A 21466-nucleotide genomic window follows, 5' to 3' on the forward strand; every position below is an offset into this window, starting at 1 on the left:
TCAACTAGGCAGCAGGCGGCGCGTTCACCATTGGTATTAGGCGGTGTCTGAATTGTCGTGACTGAGGAAGGGATAGCAGAAAACAAATAGCAACACTAGGAAGCGCCCGCAACAACGATTCACCATAGCAACATCGGCCTAATGTCTGGCGACGACGTTTCTGGTGATTCCACGATTCCCACACGATAGCATTGCCTCCATGTTGCCCATTCGACAGGTCTTGGTGGTTTTGTGACGTCCAGTGGTTGGCTTCAGTGGCTTCACGGTGGCGGAGGAATGATGGCGTTGGTGTGACAATAGTCAATTTTTGGTCAAGTCTAAGTCAAACGAAGTCAACAAGTAAAATCGGACAACTCAATTAGCCCTTGAACATTAAGGTTTACATTGTGTATTTACTAATCAACTCACTATTTTAATGAGAAAACATCATTGGAAAATTCGTATTTTGAATTCCTATAGCCGTGAAAGTGATAAACATTGAACCAAAGCAATAAAATACTATTGCACACTCATCGGGAGTGTGTAAGACCTTAAAACATAACTTAACGGGGTTTACGGATCTCACGTTTCAAATTCGGACACTCAAAAATGTCACAGACGAAACCTCTCTCAATCATTTTCACCATACCTCTTTCTATTTAAAATCTCTCCCAAATCTCTCTCAAAAGTTCCCTTGACTTTTCACAGTCTTTCAGGCCATCCCGACACTAAACCGGGTCAAAAACGGCTTGAAACGAGGTAAGAACGAGAAAAACAGCCTTAAGGAGCCGAAACTCCTCTTAGAGACCGAAACCTCTTAGCAACCAAAACCCTAGAACCGAATCTAGGAAGGAACTGAAATTAGGAAGCAACCGAGACTGACCAACAGCCGAAACGGCTGAGATCGAAACTCGGAACCGAGAGTCGAACCCGCCGAGACCGAAACCACCGAAACCGAGCCTCGCCTCTTCCTTTTCCCGCCTTCGCACCTTCGGTTCTTTTCTCCTTCTCCTCTCGACCTCTTTTCTACTTTCAGCCCTATTGATCAACCGAACTTCAGCTTTGGTTCAAAGCTTCTCAGAAGCCGAACCCTCGCGACTTCGGCCAGAAATTCGGATTTGACCCTTTTTGCCCGATTTTCAATATTTTTAGCATTTTAAGCCCGTTTTTCATCATTTTAACGCGGGATTTACACCAAAAACTTTATTTTAGTAAATGAAGACCCAAAATACATAATTAATCACATTTTTAATGCAAATCTCATCCAATATTTAGTGGGTGAAGTACAAGGGGGTGGAGTGTTGACTTATCTTTAACTTATGACACAAGCAACCCCTCACACCCACTCCATGCCAGCCATACTTGTTCCACCATACCCAGGTCTTGTCAATGTACTTTTTCATCATTTCTAACCTTTTTCCCACATTATTAGAGCTGGAACATCACTCCACACTCTTCATTTCACTCATTCCTCTTATCTTATCAAAAGATCAAACACAACTTTCTCTCACTTTCTCTCTCTAAGAATTCGAGACTCAAGGCTGATCATCAAGATTTATTACACTCTTGGTAAGTGTAATTCATCCTCCTTGTGATGATTACACTTCATTTTACTCAAATCATTGAATGCTTACAAAAACTCCATCATTATTGTGTTAGATTCTTGAATCTTCAAAGTAATCCTTCAAGTGTTCTTGAGTTGAACACTTCTCTTCTCCAACATCCATCCACCAAAATCATTCAATGTGAGTTTATACCCCTATATTTTAATATTTTCTTAAGTTTTAAGGGGGGGGGGGGGATACAAGTTAAATCACCAAGAACACCACTAAATGTTTCTAACAGCTTACATCAGAAAAGTTGGACTCCATTCACAGACTGTTTTGGTCAACTAAAACATTTTAGTTTTCAAAACTGTACAAGGTGCAATTATTTCAAGTTCTTAGCTTTAAAATGACTACTTGAAAATCTCTATACGATTTTTCTACAGTTTATGCCAATTTTCACAAACCCGCCTATCATTTTAAGAACCAAACTGGACCAGTCTGTATTCATGGATGTTTTCACTTAAGTTGGAGGTCACTGAAAATCATGGGAAAATTTATAAACAAACTAGACTCATTTTCAAAATTCTCAAAATTTACGGATTCTGATTTGTATCTGTTATGAATTTTCTATAAATATTCTAAGAATAGTAATGAAATCTATTAATAATAAGAGAAAATACTAACGATTTCATTTCACCTTGTAACATGTCGAGCAAGGTGTATATCTTTATGTGAATATATGTAATTGCAAATAAATGACATTTTGGTTTTGATATATAGACATGCATGAGTTAATAAATGGATTTTGATACATATACAAAGGACAACAAATTGTTATAATCAAAGTACATCTATTTCATACAAACATTTGGATAAACTATGTTAAATATAGTTTACGTACATTACCACTACTACCATTGTTTTTGATAAACTATAATAGGTATAGTTTATGATACGCCACATAATACATACATTTCAAAAGAGTACATTTATACGAAAAGGGATTTTCATTACATTACACATAAATTCGTTAATAACTTTGTGAGACATTCGCTTCACATTTACCATTAAGTCCTGTATTGTAACCAGAGTCTCCTGGAGGGAGAGCGTGATAGTTGTATATAGATCTATATTGGGATTGACAAACCCACACCTGAGTTGCATGCAATAGCTAGACCGGCAAGTATGAGGTGACAAATGTCATAACATTTCCGACGCCTGAAGAACGTCGTTTCAGGCCAACTAGGTCATAGCATGGTTATAATAACTCACAGAAAGTATTAACAAGCATAGGAATTTACGGGAATTTAATTTAAAAGAGTTTATGTTGATTTAAACTTATGTTATTTTTTATAAGTAAGAAAGGTTGCTAATACGCTTCGGTCTTTGGATATAAGACTACATTACACATTTTAAGGTAAATATCGGATTTTTCTGAAACAGACATGACATTTACTAGATAAACACTTTTATTAAGTTTTAAAACAAGAGTTTATGAACTCACCAACCGTGTTGACACTTTTTCAAACAACTTGTATTCTCAGGAAATCACTAAACAGGTATCAAAGTGCATTTTGAGGATGAGACGTTAAGGCGTCAACATTTCATATTTTGTCAACATATTGTAATTGATTTGGAAACATGTAATTCATACAATGATGTAACTCTTTCTGTTATATATATATATATATATATATATATATATATATATATATATATATATATATATGTTGGTTGTGTTTGCTTGAATTACTATTGCCATTGCGGTTATGATACTATACATGAAGTCCTCCACCCCCGGACGTTTCCGCCATCCTTGGTTTGGGGGTGTGACAGATTGGTATCAGAGCCCGGTTTATAGTGAATTAAGTATATCAAACCACATAAGATCTACAAACTATAAACACATTTGGGACTAAAAGTCTCTGATTTTAAAACATTTTAATAGTGAATACTTTTAGAAAATAAATAGTTTTCTCGTTTAAAAGTATACCTTCATGCATTACATACTCGCATAGTGTCATAACTAGAAGAACATAAATTAAAAAGAAGAGGAGTTGTACACCATGAGTATGCCTTGGTATATGTAAATCAAGTCTGGGAGGGATATAGTCTGATCAATTATATCTGTCCGAGGAGTGATGTACGTATACTAGAGGATAATCATGTTGGGCAACAAATCTTATAACCTAACTTCACCATAAGAGGAATGCATTAAGGACCAAATCTAAACATTCAAAATATTATAGGAATATTTGTATGATTGCTATAGCACAATATTATTATTATAAACCGTTACATGCTACTTACACCCATATTCTCGTACAGACGACATGGCAAGATTTCACCTACCATGGGACCCATACTTTCCCAATCAGGGATCCCGAAGACGATCCCAAGAAACAAATCGAAGAGGATCTCGAAGAGGATCCCGAGGAGTAACCCGAGGAGGAACCTGAAGAAGAATCCAAAGAAGAACAAGAAGAAGAGGAGGAAGATGAAGAAGAAGAAGAGGAAGACGATGAGATAGTCATGGTTGAGAATGAAATTGAAGAAGAACTGGAAGTCTTCAACCTTCCTTACATCGTGAGGGTGCCCGCACACCGCTTTGGATACAACGGGCCTGAGCCCCGTTGGGCAACAACGATCGAAAGGTGGAGTCGACAACAACGCCAGCGGTCACCATATGGCGACCACGTGGTTATTACGACCTCATCCACGGGGGACCGGCTGATAGATCCCTCCCCGTCATGACTCAACGGATAGCGAGTATGGATGATCGTGGTAGGATGACGACCGATCAGTTCTGGGAGCTGAGTGCCATCATAGATTCTACCACTGCTCGCACCAGAGACTTGGAACGAGACTTCCACCACAGAGACCAACTTATTCAGGACCTTTTCGCTGCTAGAGCAGAAACAAGGGAGTATCAGGAAAGATACATGTCGCTCGAGAAGAGAATGGTTGCAACCGAAGCTCCACCAAGGAAGGATCGTCGTGAGTAGGGCTCATTATTGCTCACACATATTCATAGTGTAGGTTTTCGAGCATACGTTGGTGCTACTCTTTTGTATGTAGGTTGACCTTGTGACTGAGTGATTACACTATTCAAAGGGCTTTTGTGCTGTCAAAACTATCTTTTGCATTGATGTGATGTAGACCCTTGTGAGGTCAAATTTTCTTAAAACAATATCTACTAAAAAGTCATCAATGAATTTGGCATGCATTTTACTTCATTCAATGTTGACTTGAGATTTACTATGTGGTATTACAAACAATTTACAACTGATAACTCTAAGATTTTTAAGTGTACCTCATTGTTATGTGTAATTAAAGCAATAATCGACCTAGAAATGGCGACTCCGCCTTAGGACCTGTTCCTTCTCTGGTTGTGGACTTAGGGCAGACTCATTAGTATCAACAGTTTATTAAAATTTTAATTACGCATAACTGAGGCACATCAAGCGAATCTTAGGAGTGATTAAGACACGAAACCAAACACATAACTCCGTTTGAGTCACCACTATTTAATTCATAAGTTTAATTGCATAAACTCTTCTTTGAATTACTTGCTAATGCAAACATATGGAAGTTGGGAAATACTATACTTGAAAACCAATGAACTAATTTCACGACACTCAACTTACATCCAATTACTAAAGACTGATGTCCCTTTTATCTTTGAAAATTCTATGACAGAAAAATGCCACCTCGTAGATCTTCTAGACGCACTGAGAGAACGCAAACAAATTCACCCCCACCGCCTCACAGTTTGATCCCGTTATGTTCCAGGTTGCAGCTATAGCTGCAATGGTAGCTGCTATGTCCCAAATTAGCACTGACGGTGCCAGGAGGAAAAGGAGTGGTATTAACATCTCTACTCAAGGGGATAGCCAAGGGCGTTCGAAAGAATGTTCCTATTAAGACTTCACAAATGGCAAACCCAATTCTTTCAATGGAAGCTAGGGCATCATCGCTTTGATGTATTGGTTCGAGAAGACTTAATCCATCTTCGACATCTGCGCATGCCCCGAATTAGAAAAAGTTAAATTTGCAGCTTGCACATTCTCCGGCAGGGCCCTTACTTGGTGGAACGGCCACGTAAAATTGTTGACACTCTCCGTGGCTAACTCGTTAAGTTGGGAAGATTTGAAAACTATGATGCTAAAGGAATATTGCCCAAGGGATGAGGTACAAAAATTAGAACAGGAATTGTGGAACCTCAAGATGACGGGCTCTGACCTTGCAGCTTACACCGCCCGATTAAATGATCTAGCACTCCTCTGCCCTGCGATGGTTACCCTGGAAAACAAGAAGGTGGAACGATATCTCTGGGGCCTATCACCCCAGATTCAAGATAGCGTACTGGCCTCAAAGCCAACCACTTTTGACAGTGCCAAGGAGCTGGCACAGCAACTCATCGATCATCAGGCCAGCCATGTCACGGTGTCAACCACCTCCGTTCAAGCAAAGGGAGGGAACAACAAGAGAAAGTTCAGGAACAATCAAAAGAACCAACCAACACAAGACCCCGCCAAGAAGCAACATACTGTTTTTATCCGTGCTACCACCACTACTACCACTCCAACACCACCAAAGAAATATGTTGGAAATCTCCCTAAGTGGAACAAGTGCAACTTCCACCACAATGGTGCTTGTCGGGAAATGCACTGCAAAAACTGCGACAGGAAGGGGCACATCGCTCGTTTCTATAATGCGCAAGCGCGACTGATCAACCAAGTTGCCAATACAGGGGCAAGTCAAACCTGTTATGGATGTGTTGAAGCAAGGTACTTCAGGAGGAACTGTCGTAAGGCACAAGCCCCCAATGTTGGAGGTGTAGTGAGAGTCCTGGTGATAGGGCATGGGGAAGCAGTCGAGGATCCTACGGTGGTTACCGGTAAGTTTCTCCTCAATAACTCTTATGCATGCGTACTATTTGATAGTGGAGCGGAGAGGAGTTTCGTGAGCCACCAATTCAAATCAATAGTTAAACAAAATCCCCAGTCATTAAAAGATTCATACGTCGTAGAAATGGCAAACAGAAAGGTTGAGCGCACTAATAACATATACGTAGGGTGTACCCTCACTCTAGATAACCATTCGTTCGAAATCGATCTGATGTCGGTCACCATAAAAAGTTTCGACATTCTCATTGGTATGGATTGGTTAAGTTCTCATCGTGCCGACATTCTATGTTACGAAAGGGTCGTTCGCCTTAATCTGCCAAATGGTGAAACCCTTCTCATTTATGGTGATAAACCCAGTGCAAATCTACAAATCATATCTTGCATCAAAGCCCAAAAGTACCTCCGAAAGGAATACAATGCATTCTTAGCCCACGTTGTAGATTAGAAACAAGAGGTGAAGGACATCAAAGACATTCCCGAGGTGTGCAACTTCCCTGGCGTATTCCCAGAAGACCTGCCAGGTGTACCACTCGCATGACAAGTCGAATTCCGAATCGACTTAATTCCCGGAGCTACCCCCGTTGCCAAAGCTCCCTACCGCCTAGCTCCGATAGAAATGCAAGAACTATCCAGCCAGTTGAATGAACTGTTGAACAAAGGGTTCATTAGACCGAACTTCTCACCTTGGGGAGCACCAATCCTTTTTGTAAAGAAGAAGGACAGATCATTTCGCATGTGCATCGACTATCGAGAATTAAACAAACTTACCATCAAGAACCGATATCCCCTACCCCGAATCGACGACCTTTTCGATCAACTTCAGGGAGCAAGTTACTTTTCAAAAATTGACTTGAGGTCGGATTAGCATCAGCTACGAGTTCAAGAAGAAGATATCCCCAAGATGGCATTCAGAACTCGCTATGGGCATTACGAGTTTGTAGTAATGCCATTCGGACTAACAAACGCATCTGCGGTGTTCATGGATATGATGAACCGAGTGTGCCGACCCTTCCTAGATAAATTCGTGATCGTGTTCATCGACAATATCTTGGTCTATTCGAGGAGTGAAGAAGAGCACAGGCAACACCTACGACTAGTTCTGGAGACTCTAAGAGCCGAAAAGCTTTATGCTAAGTTTTCGAAGTGAGAATTTTGGCTCCGGGAAGTGGGATTCCTTGGCCACGTGGTAAGCAAGAAAGGAATACATGTGGATCCCTCAAAGATCAAGGCGATTGAAAATTGGTCAGCACCTACAACGCCAACAGACTCCGACAATTTCTGGGACTCGCAAGCTACTACCGAAGGTTCATATAGAACTTCTCCAAGATTGCTAAACCCTTTACCACTCTGACTCAGAAAGGTGTAGTGTTTGAATGGGAAGATAAACAAGAAGTCGCCTTCCAAACGTTAAAACAAGCCCTATGCAGTGCATCGATCTTGTCTCTTCCAGAAGGAACTGATGACTTCGTAGTATATTGCGATGCTTCAAATCAAGGCCTCGGATGTGTGCTCATGCAGAGAGGGAAGGTTATCGCTTACGCGTCAAGAAAACTTAAGACCCACACAGTTAATTATACTACCCACGACCTCGAATTGGGAGCAGTAGTGTTCGCCTTAAAGATCTGGAGACACTACCTCTACGGCACAAAGTGCACCATCTTCACCGATCACAAAAGTCTTCAGCATATCCTCAATCAAAAAGGATCAACATACGCCAAAGAAGATGGGTAGAGCTACTGAACGATTATGAGTGAGAAATCCACTATCATCCGGGCAAGGCTAATGCTGTAGCCGATGCCCTAAGCAAAAAAGAATATTCAGGTCGCCGGGTGAAGTCATTGACAATGACGATCCATTTGCACCTGTTCACACAAATCAAGGAGGCTCAACTTGAAGCCTTGAAACCAGAAAACATGATAGGTGAGGCATTGAGAGGGATGGATAAAAACCTAGAAGTCAAGGAGGACGGAGCTCGCTACCTCATGAACCGGATCTGGACACCGAAGTTCGGTGGGTGCCGAGACGTTGTCATGAATGAAGCACACAAGACACGATATTCCTTCCATCCAGGTTTAGATAAGATGTATCTAGAACTCAAAAAGTTGTACTGGTGGCCGAACATGAAAGCCGAGATTGCTACCTATGTGGGCAAGTGTCTGACTTGCACCAAGGTCAAGGTAGAATATCAGAAGCCATCAGGACTACTACAACAGCCGGATATACCTGAGTGGAAGTGGGAACGGATAACCATGGACTTCATAACCAAGCTACCTAAGACATCAGGTGGGCTTGACACCATATGGGTGATCGTAGACAGATTGACCAAGTCTACGCACTTCCTGCCAATAAAGGAAACCGACAAGATGGAGAAGTTAACCAGGACGTACATCAAGGAGATTGTGCGACTTCATGGTGTACCCATATCCATTATCTCTGACCGAGATAGTAGATTCACCTCGCGATTTTGGCAGTCCCTACAGAAATCTTTGGGAACTAGGCTAGGCATGAGTACGGTCTACCATCCGCAAACCAACGGGAAAAGCGAACGCACCATACAGACGTTAGAAAAGACATGTTGAGAGCCTGTGTGATAGACATTGGTAAGGCATGGGATACCCATTTACCGCTTATCGAATTCTCCTATAATAATAGCTATCACGCTAGCATTAAAGTCGATGCATTCAAAGCTCTCTACGGTCGTAAGTGTAGATCACCCCTGTGTTGGGCTGAAGTGCAGATCACGAGTTGTTGGAATTCATAAGAGCGAAACATGTTTCAATCTTCGAGAAGATGTCGCCGATCATTTGTACCAACTCAACATGAACGAATATTAGTTTTTTTTTACTTATGTTTGTTTGTTTTTTTTAGTTTAGGTTATTTAAGTTCATTTAATGTTTTTTTATTCTAGGTTAATTAAGTAATGTAGTTTGAAGTTGTATTTTTATTTTTATAATTAATGAAAAATTAGTTTAAAAAATCCAATGTTTTTTTATTTTAAAAAAATGTAATTTTATTGTATTTTCGAATTAAAAATAATTAAAAAATGATGTGGAGTGGAGTGGTTAGCGGTGGGTATCTCATAGGTTTAGTGGTAGTTAGTGGTGATAACATGACACCCACCACTATAGTGGTTGGTGGTGGGTATAACGGATGTGTAACATCTCAAAATTTAAGACCAAAAATTTCATTTTTAATTAAGTTATTACATAGCCAACAGTATAAGAAAGCATCCATAATATAATGTCATGTCAAAACCAAAGTAGAAATAATCAAACATGTTATCATAAAACAATATCAGAGTGTAATCCCAAGGATCTCATGTGCGGAAAACTATAGTGTGATGCGCTATGATCGAGTAGGCTCCTTTCCTTTGAAAACGAGTACCTGAAACCAAAACTGTAAACCGTAAGCACGAAGATTAGTGAGTTCCCCCATCATACCACACACCATACAATCACATAGCATACTTATTGTCGGGCAATTTTGGGCTGCCCGACCCACCCGGTCTGGCCATTCTGGGGTGCCGACCTACCCGTGTCAAGCCATTCTGGGGTGCTGACCTACCCGTATCAAGCCATTATGGGGTACTGACCTACCCTTCGGTCCTAACAACCAAACTCCAGGGACTATTTCACCCTCTACTACTACTACCACACATATCATAACATAATCATATTACCAGGCATATCTAAGGTGGCCGATCTACCCTTCGGTCCTTACCACCGAGATACGAGGACTATTTCACCTCCTACTACTACAATATAATATCATAGTATAAAAATATTGTCAGACATATCTGGGGTGCCCAACCTACCCTTCAGTCCTAACAACCGAACTTGAGGACTATTCCCCTCCTACTACCACTATCACATATAACATATCATGCTAGCACATAAACATATCAGTAGTAGCAAACCAAGATGAATATCACAAATACAATCATCTATCATACAACTCCTACTGGTGGGCTGGCATTGTGGTCGTAGACCCATCGCTACTGGAATGTAACTTACCTCACACTGCTGAAGTCCCGTAGACACAATCCCACACTGCTGAAATCCCGCAGGCTCAACCCCAGCTGCTGGATGACAGATTCCCGAACTGTCAACACGAAAACAACACCTAATTAATAATTGGGTCCCCACACATAACCATAATACATACTTGGATAATTACTACATTACCCCAGGCTTGGCTTATTTAAGCCTAAGGCCCAATCCATAGGCCCAAAATCAACTATGTATCAAAGCCCAACATAGGGACCAATTTTCCAAATTGGGCCCAAGCCTTTACAAGGTCTTAGCATAAGGCCCAACCAGTTAGTCCAGTCCAACGTTTGACATTCTACTAGCCCAATATCACATAATCATGAAAGCCCAATTATGGCCCATCTATGGCTCAATTTTCCAAATTGGGCCCAAACCTTCACATGGGCCTTACCCTAAAATCCATTAAATTTTTATAGTCCATATAATCATTCTTGGATGGCCCATTAATAACCCAATTACCAAAGCCTAATAGAAAGACCCAACTCAAGGCCCAATTAAAAATTAGGGTTTCTTACATGAAATGATGATTAGGGTTATATATCCCTACTTAACCCATTAAGTACTTAATCCATTAAGTCCCACATGGCCTTAGGTTAATTGCAAATGGTTATTAATTAATATTTTAATATAATAAGCGATTCTAGTGCGGGTCCCGATTGATCCAAAGCCCATATATCCAAAATTAGGGTTTTCTTAGGCCAATTAGGGTTTATTAGACCCATTAGACACATGTTTGGGCTTTAATGTCAATTAGGACTTCATTAGGCCCAAAAGGGTTTCACTAAGCCCATTAAGGATTCTTTGGGACCATTAGGGTTTACAAGGCCCATTAAGGTTTCAGTCCCTTGACCAAACATCCAAACCAAATCACAACATCAATGAGGCACACCGCCACCCAACACGGTGGCCGGTGGTGGCAGGAGGCGGCAGCCACCACCCTAAGGTAGTGGAATTTCCTTTCATTATTCCATTTTACAATTTATAAAGAAAATACTAAAATAAACGCGCACACACTACAATAAGCAAAGTAAACATACACACAAAGCCACCTAATGGTGGCTGGCGGTGGCGCATGGCGGCAGCCACCACCCTATGGTGGTGGTGATGCCATTTCTTGCTTTTCCTGCTATACAAAACACCCAACACATGAACTACTAATGGAGATACAACCTCCCACCTAAACATGAAGTGAAACATGCACATAGCCACCTTCCACGGTGGCTGGTAGCGGTGAGATGTCCGACGAACAGCTACAGCGGCGGCGTGACGACGATGGATGGCGGTTACAAACTCATCAGCAACATAAATTCCTTTACTACACGAGACCGACACTGCAACCCCTCAACTAGGCAGAAGGCGGCGCGTTCACCACTTGTATTAGGCGGTGGCAGAATTGTTGTTACTGAGGATGGGATAGCAGAAAACAAAGAGTGACACTAGGAAGCGTCTGCAACAACGATTCACCATAGCAACATCGGCCTAACTTCTGGCGACGGTGTTTCTAGTGGTTACACGATTCCCACACGATATCATCGCCTCCACGGTGCCCATTCGATAGGTCATGGTGGTTTTGTGACGTCCGGTGGTGGGCTTCAGTGGCGGAGAAATGATGGTGTCGGTGTGACAACAGTCAATTTTGGGTCAAGTCTAAGTCAAACGAAGTCAACAAGTCAAACCGGATGACACAATTAGCCCTTGAACATTAAGGTTTACATTGTGTATTTACTAATCAACTCACTATTTTAATGAGAAAACATCATTGGAAAATTTGTATGTTTGAATTCCCATAGCCGTGAAAGTGCTAAAGATTGAGCCAAAGCGATAAAACACCATTGCACACTCATCGGGAGTGTGTAAGACCTTAAAACATCGCTTAACGGGGTTTACGGATCTCGCGTTTCAAAGTCGGACACTCAAAAATGTCACAGACGAAACCTCTCTCAATCGTTTTCACCATACCTCTTTCTATTTAAAATCTCTCTCAAAAGTTCCCTTGACTTTTCATAGTCTTTCAGGCCATCCCGACACTTAACCGGGTCAAAAACGGCTTGAAACGGGGTAAGAACGAGAAAAACAGCCTTAAGGAGCCGAAACTCCTCTTAGAGACCGAAACCCTAGAACCGAATCTAGGAAGGAACCGAAATTAGGAAGCAACAGAGACTGACCAACAGCCGAAACGGCTGAGATCGAAACTCGGAACCGAGAGTCGAACCCACCGAGACCGAAACCACCGAAACCGAGCCTCGCCTCTTCCTTTTCCCGCCTTCGCACCTTCGGTTCTTTTCTCCTTCTCCTCTCGGCCTCTTTTCTACTTTCAGCCCTATTGATCAACCGAACTTCGGCTTTGGTTCTAAGCTTCTTAGAAGCCGAACCCTCGCGACTTCGGCCAGAAATTCAGATTTGAACCTTTTTGCCCGATTTTCAATATTTTTAGCATTTTAAGCCCGTTTTTCATCATTTTAACGCGGGATTTTCACCAAAAACTTTATTTTAGCAAATGAAGACCCAAAATACATAATTAATCACATTTTTAATGCAAATCTCATCCAAGATTTAGTGGGTGAAGTACAAGGGGGTGGAGTGTTGACTTATCTTTAACTTATGACACAAGCAACCCCTCACACCCACTCCATGCCAGCCATACTTCTTCCACCATATCCAGGTCTTGTCAATGTACTTTTTCATCATTTCTAACCTTTTTCCCACATTATTAGAGCTGGAACATCACTCCACACTCCTCATTTCACTCATTCCTCTTATCTTATCAAAAGATCAAACACAACTTTCTCTCACTTTCTCTCTCTAAGAATTCGAGACTCAAGGCTGATCATCAAGATTTATTACACTCTTGGTAAGTATAATTCATCCTCCTTGTGATGATTACACTTCATTTTACTCAAATCATTGAATGGTTACACAAACTCCATCATTATTGTGTTAGATTCTTGAATCTTCAAAGTAATCCTTCAAGTGTTCTTGAGTTGAACACTTCTCTTCTCCAACATCCATCCACCAAAATCATTCAATGTGAGTTCATACCCCTATATTTTAATATTTTCTTAAGTTTTAAGGGGGGGATACAAGTTAAATCACCAAGAACACCACTAAATGTTTCTAACAGCTTACATCAGAAAAGTTGGACTCCATTCACAGACTGTTTTGGTCAACTAAAACATTTTAGTTTTCAAAACTGTACAAGGTGCAATTATTTCAAGTTCTTAGCTTTAAAATGACTACTTGAAAATCTCTATACGATTTTTCTACAGTTTATGCCAATTTTCACAAACCCGCCTATCATTTTAAGAACCAAACTAGACCAGTCTGTATTCATGGATGTTTTCACTTAAGTTGGAGGTCACTGAAAATCATGGGAAAATTTATAAACAAACTAGACTCATTTTCAAAATTCTCAAAATTTACGGATTCTGATTTGTATCTGTTATGAATTTTCTATAAATATTCTAAGAATAGTAATGAAATCTATTAATAATAAGAGAAAATACTAACGATTTCATTTCACCTTGTAACATGTCGAGCAAGGTGTATATCTTTATGTGAATATATGTAATTGCAAATAAATGACATTTTGGTTTTGATATATAGACATCCATGAGTTAATAAATGGATTTTGATACATATACAAAGGACAACAAATTGTTATAATCATAGTACATCTATTTCATACAAACATTTGGATAAACTATGTTAAATATAGTTTACGTACATTACCACTACTACCATTGTTTTTGATAAACTATAATAGGTATAGTTTATGATACGCCACATAATACATACATTTCAAAAGAGTACATTTATATGAAAAGGGATTTTCATTACATTACACATAAATTCGTTAATAACTTTGTGAGACATTCGCTTCACATTTACCATTAAGTCCTGTATTGTAACCAGAGTCTCCTGGAGGGAGAGCGTGATAGTTGTATATAGATCTATATTGGGATTGACAAACCCACACCTGAGTTGCATGCAACGGCTAGACCGGCAAGTATGAGGTGACAAATGTCATAACATTTCCGACGCCTGAAGAACGTCGTTTCAGGCCAACTAGGTCATAGCATGGTTATAATAACTCACAAAAAGTATTAACAAGCATAGGAATTTACGGGAATTTAATTTAAAAGAGTTTATGTTGATTTAAACTTATGTTATTTTTTATAAGTAAGAAAGGTTACTAATCCACTTCGGTCTTTGGATATAAGACTACATTACACATTTTAAGGAAAATATCAGATTTTTCTGAAACAGACATGACATTTACAAGATAAACACTTTTATTAAGTTTTAAAACAAGAGTTTATGAACTCACCAACCGTGTTGACACTTTTTCAAACAACTTGTATTCTCAGGAAATCACTAAACAGGTATCAAAGTGCATTTTGAGGATGATACGTTAAGGCGTCAACATTTCATATTTTGTCAACATATTGTAGTTGATTTGGAAACATGTAATTCATACAATGATGTAACTCTTTCAGTTATATATATGTTGGTTGTGTTTGCTTGAATTACTATTGCCATTGCGGTTATGATACTATACATGAAGTCCTCCACCCCTGGACGTTTCCGCCATCCTTGGTTTGGGGGTGTGACAGTTGGTTGGGGCAACGACATGCTTGCAGGAATCATGTGATCGGAGCCACGAGGCAGGGTGGCGGCTGAAGGTGAAGAAGAGGAAGGTGACGTCTGGAAATAGAGAAAATAGGGTTAGGGTTTCATAGCGTATGCATTTATATCCGACACACACAAACATATTGCTATATTGGCAAGATAAGTCCCTCCCATCCAATTTCCTTTCAATATCACTCCATAAGTTACACTTTAAACCCCACTTCTTAAATCCTTTACATTTTAAGTTTAGAATTTACTTTTAGTCCCTTACTCCATAAAATCTTCTCAACCTTAATCCAATACTTACCTTTCAGCCTCTGACTTCAAAATCCTGTATAAATTAATCTGGAAATGGTATTTTTAGCGCCTTAAACTTTCAATTATTACTTTTTAACCCCCGCAACTAACTTCTTGCTGCACTATTATGCTTTTAGGGCTATTATGTATTTATTACTTTATTTATCTATTAAATAAATAAACGGGGTATTACAGGATGACCTTATATAATTAGCATAAATCATATGCAAGTTTAATTAGATAGATTAAGTATATTATTAACTTCTATCTATCAGTTATAAATGTGAAGTTTGAAATGGTATGCAAATCCAAATCATCGCCAAGATTAGTTAGAAACTATGAACATGGGTTGAAGTTCTCAAACTCTACAATACCATATGTCAATGGGTAAGTGCAATTGTTTTCACCTAAGCATGTAATAGTAAGAACAAATTAGGTTAACCTCTATAATAATAATGTTTTTATAATATAACTTAAAATTAACAAATTATGTCACTTACCACTACTGGTAGAATCATACCAAGGTAAGGACCCTTCATGAATGCACCATCTAATCCAAGAAAGTTCATTTTCCCTACTGCAAAACCTTGTTTATGTGTCCCAAGATATATATATATATATATATATATATATATATACACACACTAGGTTATAACCTGTAATACACAGTTGATAAATTAAAATAACATAGATAATAACTGTAACAATAATAGTTTAAACAAATTTCTAAAAGGATGTTTATAAAAATGTAAAAAAAAATTAGAACAAATAAGTGGAATAGGTGATTATTTATAACTGATTGATTATTTATTTCTATTAAGGAATCATGTAATTGATTACCAAACATTTTGAATTCAAAATCTTTATTAATAATATTAATTTTAAGGGACTTATAAGAAAATTTAAATTTAAATGTAAAATCATAGAAAACGACATGTGTCAAAGAGTATGAGAAAAGAAACTAAAATTTATAAAAAATGATAAGTTGCAAAATTATATATGTATATGTATATATATATATATATATACACACACACATACATACATATATATATATATATATATATATATATATATATATATATATATATATAACCTAGTATTTGATGCAGGGTTGGCAGCATTATCCACTTGAAGCTTGATTGTTGTGTTTGGGTTTCGAGTTTGAACCTCCAATAGATAGTCCCTCAATATAAAATATTGACCCCCAAAATCATCCTAATAATTTCCAGGGCTTTTACTTTTGCCCTAAACATTTTCATGACTAACATCTGAATTTGGTATTTCCTCTCTCGTTGGTCCTTTAGAGCCATGATCGGTATTTCTAAGTTAGACTCCAACTGATCAAGTGTTTGTTTGGAAAGAAACTTGTAGTTATAAGCTTTGATTTTTCTTATTTTTAGACATTTATGCTCCTTTTCATACCTCTTCATTGTCCACTCATTATCCTTTTTCCATTTACTCAGTAAAAGTTTCCAAGGGTACTTATTGCGTTCACCTTCTTTCTCTGTCTTTTTCTATGTACAGGGGCCACCTTTAACATCACCAGGGGTTTGCATGTTTGGTTCAGGAGCAACATTAACATCAATGTGATTAGGGGATTCCATGTTAGGTTCTATTGTATACTAAAAAATAGAAGCAACATTAACATCACTAGGGGTTTGCATGATTGGATCAGAAATAGGGGGTTCAACTATGGTTATGTCAATCCATTCATGACACAACCTTCTAAAACAAGAAGGGGGTTTAACAGTCTCTTCAATCATAATTTTTGTTGGGTTGGGAGACATAGCATATGTATGCATGTTGGTACGCCAAAATTTTGTATACACTTCTTGTAACATCCATTTTCCCGATTTGGCCATTTAAGATTTATGAATTTCAAATATAAGCTTTTGGGGAAAAACCTTTTGCTACGGCATGGTAAAGGATTCACCATAGCATGGTCGCATAAGATCATGTCTAGCTGACTACCACGATGTGGCAAGATGGTGACCACGGCGTGCTAGCTATTGCAACCCAATCCCAAGATTTTAGGGTTTCTCTCATATTTAAAGACCTTAAATATTGGATTATGGCATTCTCTTCATCCTCTATTTCCTCTTTTCAAAACCATATCCTCCCTTCCATGGTTGTGAGCTTGGTGGCTTAGTTTTGAGCTTTCTTTCATGGTTTTGTGAAGCTTGAGGAAGAAGGAACTCCATCTTGGTGCAAGGAACCAGAAAGCTAGCATAGATCCATCATTTTCTTCATATTTATTAGTCATTTGTAGTATAAATCTTATATCATGACCTTTGTTCTCTTTGATTCAATATTATGCTCTTTATATATGATTTTCGTCCCTTTCATGAATGCTCTTGGAGTTTAAGGAACTTTGGGGCAATGTTTTAAAAAACGGTTTGAATCGACCGATCGAATTGGTTGGACCGAAAATCGGGGAAGGAAGCGGTTCAACTATCACCGGTTTTATGTCTATTTCTCAAGTGGATCGAACTGGCTGGTTTTTACAAAAATCCAATTGAACCGGTTAAATTGAATAAAAACACGTGGAATTGAAACCTTTTGCATAATAAACTTTGGTAGTTTTTTCATTTATTAAACTTTTCTTAATAAAAGCACTTCATAAATGTTATGAAGTTTTTTGATGCATTTATATTCATCTAGGACTTTATTTTCTTTTAATTCACATGGATGGATGTAAAACTTATGGTTATGAGTTATTTTAATGTATTTAGAATGATCTACAACTTGTTTTCATCTGTATTTTAATATTTGAACTTGTGGACATCAAAATTTTTATTTGTGTATGTAGGTATGTGTACGAAAATACGAAAAAATATGAAAATTATAGAATCTGATTTACTTAGCAGTTGAACCAAAAATCGGTCACCATACCGGTTCAACTAAAAAAGTGGTTATTAAAACATTGCTCTGGGGCTTATTATGGGAATCTCAAAGCTCTTAGACTTGTATGGAGTAAGAAAAATGTCCAAGTTTGGGTTATCATAAGTCCATGCATAATGACTTGGCCTTTGATAGACTTAATGGACTAAGATTTATAAATCTTGCTTTATGGTGATGTCTTAATGGGTAAAGTTGAAATTTTATCCATTAAGTCAATGAAATGAACAATATCTAAAGTTATGGGCTTTGATTTGTAAGGATTAAGCTCTTAATGAAGAAATGGGCATTCTACCAGAAGCCACAGTGTGGTGGTGCTGGACATCTCGATTGTTTTTTCCAGACTTGGCCACGGCGTAGCCAAGAGCTCACCACGACGTGGTGACCATTGAATTTTTTGACCGTTTCCTTTTGACTAGTTTGACCTTTGGTCGAACTTAAAGGATTTGGGTTGTTAATTATGGATTGATATTTATTTGGTGATAGTTAGTTCATGGGATTGATCAGATCAGGAAGTGAGAGTCTTGTTGTGCTCCTCCGGTTTTGCAATTCAGGTAAGTCTTCTCATTATGCCACGTATGATAGGATAGTGAACTGTTAGAGTATATGTATGCTAGTTGACTAAGATGACTCCTTGTTATATATGTATAATATAGGACACTTGGTGTCATGGTATGCTAGACAGGTAGGGCCTTGCATGTTGATTGCATGATATTATTAGGTGTCATGATTGGTTTGGGTGATGATAATATTGGTTGATCGTTGAGTGGATACCCTAGGGTGGTTCTTGTTTGATTTATTGCTTTCAAGTAAGATCATCTATTTGAATGTCTACCTGAATCGTGACTACATATGACTTTGTATTCATGATTCATTTGTCAGTATTATCATTGTCCCTAGTTTTGACATGTATAATAATTGTATGAAATACCATGATGTGGCCCCTTATAATTATACAAAAGACAAGGATGTAGCCCCTAGCAATTATATGAAAGACTAGGATGTAGCCGTTGGCAAGAGTTACAGTGGATAATACGTATGATTAGTATGTATGTTGTATTCATGCGAAAGGAGATTTAACAAATTGACGCTAAAGTCGAGGACCTTTGTATGCATCGTATGTATGATGGAATATGTGGTATATTGGGGAACTCACTAAGTTTTATGCTTATATTTGTGGATTAGATGTTTTGAAGATTGTTCGTGAGAAGAGCTCGACGAGACTGTACTCACACATCGAAGATACTACCTTCCGATGTTTTTCAATTCAACTCTGTGAATCTTATGGTTTTCAAACAAACGAATGTCACTTAATGATTTGAGTAAAAACTTTTTATTTGTCAACCTATATTAAGTAAAAACATATATTTTTTGTAATTTTTGGGAGGTTACAAGTTGGTATCGGAGCCTTAGTTTGATGGATTCATGTGTGCCTTACGATGTGTATGAACTCATACTAATGAGTGGGGGATTTTTTGAAGTAAGTTTATGAAAGAGAATGTTTTTATTAAAATAATCTTAATAAAATGGTTGTATCAGAAACACGATCTTAGTCTTTTTCCATGTTCTTGTTTAATTGTTGGCTTTAGATAGTGAATGTGGTTTCCTCATCTAACTTCAAGTTACAAAAGAAGGATGTGATGCGTACAGTCAACCAAAGCTCAAGAAGTAAGTGATATCCAATATACCCATATGGTTATGTATTTATGATATGGATTGCTATGAATGTTAGATTGTAGGCTAAGGATCTGTTTAGGGATTACATGCTATAATTGTTTGATTTTTATAGATGCCTCATATGCATTATATGTGCTAATTTTAGTATGTGTTTTGGAATCCTTGTCCGGTGTTACTAAACTGTTAATCGAATGCCATAAGAGTTTTATATAACTAGAATCTAATATCCCTAGAATTTCTATTTTGGCCTTATTACTTGTTCCATGACTAGTTGTAACAACGTAAATTTAAAACAAAATTTTCATTTTTGTAAGCATCAAAAACCATCGATTAATGTTCCAAATTCAAACGTGAACAATGTTATCATAATATAATACATCCCAATGATCATAAAATAGTTTTTCTCCGACAATGTGTACGATCACGCCGGCGCCTTCCCACGGTCCTCGCTAGTACTTGAAACACATAACACAACAACTGTAAGCATAAATGCTTAGTGAGTTCCCCAAAATACAACTTACGCACATATGCCTTTCCAGGACCTGACCTTCCGGTCCATGTGTCTCAGGGGACTTCCGTCCCGACTAGGTAGACCTTCCAGTCCTACCCACGTCAACCTTACGGTCCACATCACAACGCCTTCCGGCCCATTACATATTCGCCTTCCGGCCCATATCAAGCATATCATACATGGCATATATAAACGATTAACTTATCACACACAATACATATATCTCATAACATATCTGACCTTCCGGTCACACAGTCAAACCCTTCCGGGTACATTATAGTGAGAAAACTCACCTCGTGGAAAGTCTAAGATCTCGCGTCCTCGCTATCTCCAAATCCCAACGACGACTCTACCTCGCCTAAACATAAAAATATCATTTAATACTCAAAGACTTCCACCACTAAAACTTTACCCCTTATCACCATTCCTCAGAGGGTAAAAGACCATTTTACCCTTCCTTGACCTAAAGTCCTCATGTTGACCAAACCCTAAAAGTCAACAAAAGTCAACCCTGAGAGTACGCAGGGCGTACTGCTAGATGTACGCGGGGCGTACATCGCCAACCCATGGATCGGGGTCTCCACCCAGTATGTTGCGCGTACTGGAAGTTACGCCCATCGTAACCATCAGATTCTAACACTCTTCATTTATGGTCTTAATCGGTTAAGCCATTACTCCAACTTCAAGATCCGACTCTGTTAATGTGTCTAAACCCATAAAGTCGAGACCTTTAAGCCTTGGCATGGCTGTAAAGGCTCCAACACCTCTTAACAACATTCTATTCCAACTCTAGGACCTATATCTCATGCATGGAGCAATATTCACGTCCAAGATGTCATTTTTACGAGTCTACAACTCCAATAGACCAAAAATATAAAGGATCTAAGCTTGTGGAGGCCATTTGCACAAAAAGTCTCCACCTTTGGGACTAAAACCCTAAAAAATGGTACTTGAAGCATATAACAT

Source organism: Lactuca saligna, chromosome 8 (genome assembly GCF_052625555.1).
Source record: "Lactuca saligna cultivar CGN05327 chromosome 8, ASM5262555v1, whole genome shotgun sequence".
In the NCBI taxonomy this organism is placed as follows: Eukaryota; Viridiplantae; Streptophyta; class Magnoliopsida; order Asterales; family Asteraceae; genus Lactuca; species Lactuca saligna.